The following is a 6,540-nucleotide window of genomic DNA, read 5'->3' on the forward strand; positions in this document are numbered from 1 at the left end:
GCTGTTTCCAAATGCCAGATTTCATTTGGAAAAACAAACATTAGCCTGGACAATTTCCATTAAAGTTTTTGAGGTGCTGTTCAATGAATATATAAATTTAACGAGCTTGAGGAAAGGATGCTCACCCAGTTTGAACGATTCCAGTCATGATTGTAATAGGTTACGTTAAATCAACCCGTGTTGCTGACCCTGTGTGATGGCTGTCAACCGGAGACGAACGTGGGAAGATTCCGTCCAGTTTATGGCATTAGCTATAGAGGGCGCTGCTAGACCGACTAACGGCTTCTGAAGAAGCGCTTTTTATATATTTATTTTCCAAATGGAAACATTTATTTCTAGAAAGGAGTTTTTTTTTGGTGTTGTTGTTAAGGAAGTACTGAAGTGTTTTATTGTCTAAATTGAGTGTGAGTTTTTGGGAGTGGAGGCATCAAGAAACAAAGTGTGGGGAGTGGTACCTTGAAAAAAGTGTAAAACGCCTTCCTCTCTGTCTCTTGATCTCTTTCTGTATTGAATTCACAGCCGGTGGTACATGCGTGTCATATAGAATGCTTGGTGTCCGACAGTTACCTGAGGCACATCAAAGCGGAAGATAAAAGATAGCTGAGATAAAAGAACGTCCTACACCTTCCCAAATGCTCACTGGTTAGCAGGGAAGCTGAGTGATACACGTCACCTTTTTTGATCAAGAGCCGTGTGGGCCAGCCCACATGTTACCATGCCACCTTGTTGTGTCCATCGAATGCAGGCAGCGGAGACAGGAACATTAAATTACTGACTTGGGCAAAATGTTCATATGCTCTGTACTGGTGCTTTTGAGCTAGATGGAACTGACTGACAAATGGTTGGGCCTTTGGACAGAATTACTGGGTAAAACAAACATTTTATGATTATTTAAGCAAACCAAATGCTCAACAAGCCTTCACTGAGTGCCTATGACCGGGCTAGCTCCGGGTGATTTTCTATAGGGTGCAGGGTAGTTAATAAGACTTTATGGTGAGGGAGTTCTTTGTCTTTTTTTTCACTTGTACATTCCAAGTGCCTAAAACAGTGCCTGGTATATAACAGGTGCTCAGTGTATACTTGTTGAATAGAACTGAACTGAATTCCAGGAACTGTCAAGACTTTTCCCCCTTCTTTAAGTTCTATCTTTGGGTGCTGTCAATGACGCCCATGGCTTTAATCATCATTTTTCATGTTGACAGCTTCCAAAGTTATATCTTCAGCTCAGACCCCTCCCTGATACAAGTTCATATATTCTACTGCCTCCTGACCATCTCCACTTACATGTCTCACAGACACCTTAAAGGCAGCGTGTCTCAAGTTGAGACCAAAGCTCTTCCTCTCAGACTTACTTATCCATTTATCCCTAGTAAACGAATGGGACAGCCAGCCTCTAGTTGTTCAAATCAAAAGACAGGAGACATCCCTGCCTCTACCTCCTCATTACATTTCACAGCCAACCTTTCACCAATCGGTTACCAGGTCAGCTTTGTGTTAGTGTTGTTGTTAGGTGCCATCGAGGCAATTCCAACTCATAGTGACCCTATGTACAACAGAAAGAAACACTGCCCAGTCCTGCGCCATGCTCACAATCATTGCTGTGCTTGAGCCCCTTGTAGCAGTGTCACTCCATCGCATTGAGGGTTTTCCTTTCTTTTGCTGACCTTCTACTTTACCAAGCATGATGTCCTTCTCCAGGGACCGATCCCTGCTGTTAACACATCCAAAGTATGTGAGACGAAATCTTGCTGTCCTCGCTTCTAAGAGGCATTCTGTCTGTACTTCTTCCAAGACAGATTTGTGCATTCTTTTGGCAGTCCATGGTATACTCAATATTGTTCACCAACACGTAATCCAAATGAATCAATTCTTCTTCAACCATCCTTATTTGTTGTCCAGTTTTTGCATGCATACAAAGCAATTAAAAATACCATGGCTGGGGTCAGGCACATCTTAGTTGTCAAAGTGACATCTTTGCTTTCTAACACTTTAAAAAGGTCTTTTGAGCTGATTTACCCAATGCAATACATTATTTGATTTCTTGACTGCTGCTTCCATGGACATTGAATGTGGATTCAAGTAAAATGAAATCCTTGACAACTTCAATCTTTGTTTTTCATGATGTTGCTTATTGGTCCAGTTGTGAGGATTTTTGTCTTCTTTATGTTGCGGTGTAATCCATACTGAAGGCTGTGGTCTTTGATCTTCATCAATAAGTGCTTCAAGTCCTCTTCCGTTTCAGCAAACAAAGTTGTGTCATCTGCATAACACAGGTTGTTAAGGGTCTTCCTCCAATCCTGATGCTCCATTCTTCTTCACATAGTCCCGCTTCTCGGATGATTTGCTCAGCATACAGATTGAATAAGTATGGTGAAAAAATACAACCCTGAAACACACCTTTCCTGATTTTAAACCATGCAGTATCCCCTTTTTCTGTTCAAAGGATCGTCTCTTGGTTTATGTACGGGTTCTGCATGAGCACAATTAAGTGTTCTGGAATCCCCATTGTTCACAATGTTATTCATAATTCGTTACAGTACACACAGATGAATCTGTTTTCATAGACAATAAAACACAGGTAAACATCTTTCTGGTATTCTTTGTGTGAACATTAAGGTTGTGTGTCACTTGCCTGGGCCATGATTCTCAGTGGTTTGGCAGTTATGATGTAGTTTGGTAGTCATACAATGATGTGATCACCTCCATGATGAGATTTGATATAATGTGATCATCTCTGTGATGGGATCTGCTGTGAGTAGCCAATCAGTTGAAAGGGAGTTTCCTTGGGGAGTGTGGCCTGCATCCAATATAGGTAGACTTTCTGGCAAGGGTCTTAGGCTTTGGTCACTCTGGATCCTGCAGCTGGCTCCTGTTCATCTGACTTCCAGTTCTTGGGACTTGAGCTAGCAGTCTGCCTGACGATCTTGGGATTCATTAGCCCCTGTTGTCTGGATCTTGGGCTCTCCAGCTCCTGGAACTATGTGAGTACAGAGAGGCCTCCAGCTTGACCTATGGACTTGGGACTTTTCAGCCTCTACAACCACGGGAGCCATTTTCTTGATACAAATCTCTGTACATACATATAGACACTTCACTGGCTTTGCTTCTGTAGAGAACCCAGCCTAAGACAGTCTGCTTTCAGCCAAGATCCATCTGACATCAGCAATAATATCCCTTATTCCATGTCTTCTTCTGAATAGGGTTTGAATTTCTGACAGTTCCCTGTTGATGTACTACTGCAACCATGTTTGAATTATCTTCAGCAAAATTTTACTTGCATGTCATATTAGTGATTTCTTCAATAATTTCCATGTTCTGTTGGATCACCTTTCTTTGGAATGGGCACAAACAGGGATCTCTTCCAGTCGGTTGGCCAGGTCGCTGTCTTCCAGATATCTTGGCATAGACAAATAAGCACTTCCAGTGCTGCGTCTGTTTGTTGAAACTTCTCAGTTGGTATTCTGTCAATTCCTGGAGCCTTGTTTTTTGCCAATGCTTTCAGTGCAGCTTGGACTTCTTCCTTCAATACCATCGGTTCTTGATCATATGATATCTCCTGAAACGGTCGAACATTGACAAATTCTTTTTGATACAGTGACTGTGTGTATTCCTTCCATCTTCTTTTGATGCTTCCTGCATTGTTCAATATTTTGTCCACAGAGTCCATCAGTATTGCAACTTGAGCCTTGAATTTTTTCCTCAGTTCTTTCAGCTTGAGAAATGCCATGAGTGTTCTTCCCTTTCGGTTTTCTAACTCCAGGTCTTTGCACCTTTCACTATATAGCTTTACTTTGTTTTCTCAAGCTGCGCTTTGAAATCTTCTGTTCAGCTTTTACTTTACCATTTCTTCCTTTCACTTTAGCTACTGTATGTTCAAGAGCAAGTTTCAGAGTCTCTTCTGACATCGACTTTGGTCTTTTCTTTCTTTCCTGTTTTTAAATGACGTTTTGCTTTCTTCATGTATGATGTCCTTGATGTCATTCTCCATAACTTGTCTGGTCTGCAGTCATTGGTGTTCAATGCATCAAATCTATTCTAGAGATCATCTCTAAATTCGGGTAAGATATACTCAAGGTCATACTTTGGTTCTCGTGGGCTTGTTCTAATTTTCTTCAACTTGAACTTGCATATGAGCAATTGGTAGTCTGTTCCACAGTTGGCCCCTGGCTTTGTTCTAACTGATGATATTGACCTTCCCCATCATCTCTTTCCATAGATGTAGTCAATTTGATTCCCATGTATTCCATTCAGCAGGGTCCATGTGTATAGCTGTTGTTTCAGTCATCTAGCGCTGCTATAACAGAAATACCACAAGTGGATGGCTTTAACAAAGAGAAGTTTATTCTCTCACAGTCCAATAGGCTAGAAGTCTGAATTCAGGGCACCGGCTGCAGGGGAAAGCTCTCTGTCTCTGTAGGCTCTGGAGGAAAGTCCTTGTCATCAGTCTTCCCTTGGTCTGGGAGCATCTCAGCACAGGAACCTCAGGTCCAAAGGACGCTCTCTGCTCCCAGCGGTGCTTTCTTGGTGGTATGAGATCCCCCGGTCTCTCTGCTCACTTCTCTCTTTTATTTCTCGAAAGAGATTGGCTTAAGACACTATCTAATCTTGTATATCTTATCAGTATAACTGCCACTAATCCATCTCATTTCATCATAGTGATAGGATTTACAACACATAGGGAAATCACATAAAATGGTGGACAATCACACAATACTGAGACTCATGGCCCAGCTAAGTTGAAAGATGTTTTGGGGGGACACAGTTCAATGTATACAGTCACCATTTATGTTTCTGTAAAAAGGTATTTGCAATGAAGAAGTCATTGGTCTTGCAAAATTCTATCATATGATCGATCTCCAGTGTTGTGTCTATCACCAAGGCCATATTTTCCAGCTACTGATCCTTCTTTTTGTTTCCAGCTTTCACATTTCAATCACCAGTATTTACTTCTTTTTGTTTCCAGCTTTCACATTTCAATCACCAGTATTTATCAATGCATCTTGACTGCATGTTTGATCAATTTCAGACTACAGAGGTTGGTAAAAATCTTCAATTTCTTTATCTTTGGCATTAGTGGTTGGTGTGTAAATTTGAATAATAGTTATATTAACTGGTCTTCCTTGTAGGTGTATGGATATTATGCTATCACTGACAGCAGTGTACTTCAGGATAGATCTTGAAATGTTCTTTTTGATGATGAATTTGACGCCATTTCTCTTCAGTTTGTCATTCCCGACATAGTAGCCCATACAATTGCCTGATTCAAAATGGCCAATACTAGTCCATTTCACCACACTAATGCCTAAGATATCAATCTTTACACATTCCTTTTCATTTTTGATGACTACCAGTTTTCCTAGATTCATACTTTGTACATCCTCCATTCTGATTATTAATTAATGTTTGCAGTTGTTTCTTCTCATTTTGAGTTGTGCCACATCAGCAAATGAAGGTCCTGTAAGCTTTACTCCACCCATGTTATTAAAGTTGGCTCTGCTTTGAGGAGGCAGCTCTTCCCCAGTTGTACTGTCTACTTGAGGGGCTCATCTTCCAGTACTAAATTACACAATGTTCTGCTGCTATTCATAAGGTTTTGGTTGGTCAACTTCTTTTTAGAAGTAGATGGCCAAGTCCTTCTTCCTAGTGTGTCTAAGTCTGGAATCTCCGCTGAAACCTGTCCACCATGGGTGATCCTTCTGTTTTTTGAAATACCAGTGGCATAACTTCCAATATCACAGCAACATGCGAGCCACCATGGTACGACAAACTGACAGAGTGCTGGCTTCTCGACTTTTTGGCTAAGATCAAGTGTAGTATCTGTTCTTATCAGTTTAATATCTCATTAAAGGTACATAATAATTGACAATTGACTGATAGAAAACTATGCATACATAAAAATACATAGATAGTCTGAATTTTCTACTTAGTATTTATTATATTTTCAAAGAACTAAATTTTCTCTGAAAATGATTTTCATTGCCTGCACTGTAGTCTATTTTATAGTTTTACAATAATTTATTTAATAAATCAAAAATTGTTGGAGATAGTATATTTTCCTTTTTTCAAGAAAATCAGAAACAACACCGTGATGAACATCTTGCACATACATCCTCATGTGCACCCTTGATTTTTTCTTATAAATTTTTAGAAGTATAATTTCTTGGTCAATTGACATAATCATTTAAAAAGGATTTTAATAGATATTACCAAATCACTCTCTGGGAAGATTGTTGCAATTCACATTCCTGGTAGCAGATTGACTTCTTAAGTTCACTGCCCATATATATTTCTTCTTTTGTGAATAAGAATAATTCTTAACAAGGTGTTAGCTTTTAGGTAGTTTTATATTTTCACAGTGAGGGGTAAAGAAAAAGGGTAGAAACAGAAGGCCACCCATTGGCTTAGGAGTGATAGACCTTGGGCCGGTCCTGCCTCTTCTTGAAATTCATGGCCACGCTTGGTGCCTCGCTCCACTTCTTTGAGTCTCTGCTTTCTCAACTTCAAAGTAAGGGTGTTGGGGAGTTAGATTAAATTACTTTC

General features: G+C 40.2%; 1 pseudogene; it reads left to right on the plus strand.

Annotated features, from left to right (window-relative positions):
- Positions 1–5,778: 5,778 nt before the first annotated feature.
- LOC111751204 (U2 spliceosomal RNA) lies at positions 5,779–5,885 on the plus strand (annotated as a pseudogene).
- The last annotated feature ends 655 nt before the right edge of the window (positions 5,886–6,540 follow it).

The sequence above is a fragment of the Loxodonta africana genome, chromosome 12, assembly GCF_030014295.1.
Source record: "Loxodonta africana isolate mLoxAfr1 chromosome 12, mLoxAfr1.hap2, whole genome shotgun sequence".
In the NCBI taxonomy this organism is placed as follows: Eukaryota; Metazoa; Chordata; class Mammalia; order Proboscidea; family Elephantidae; genus Loxodonta; species Loxodonta africana.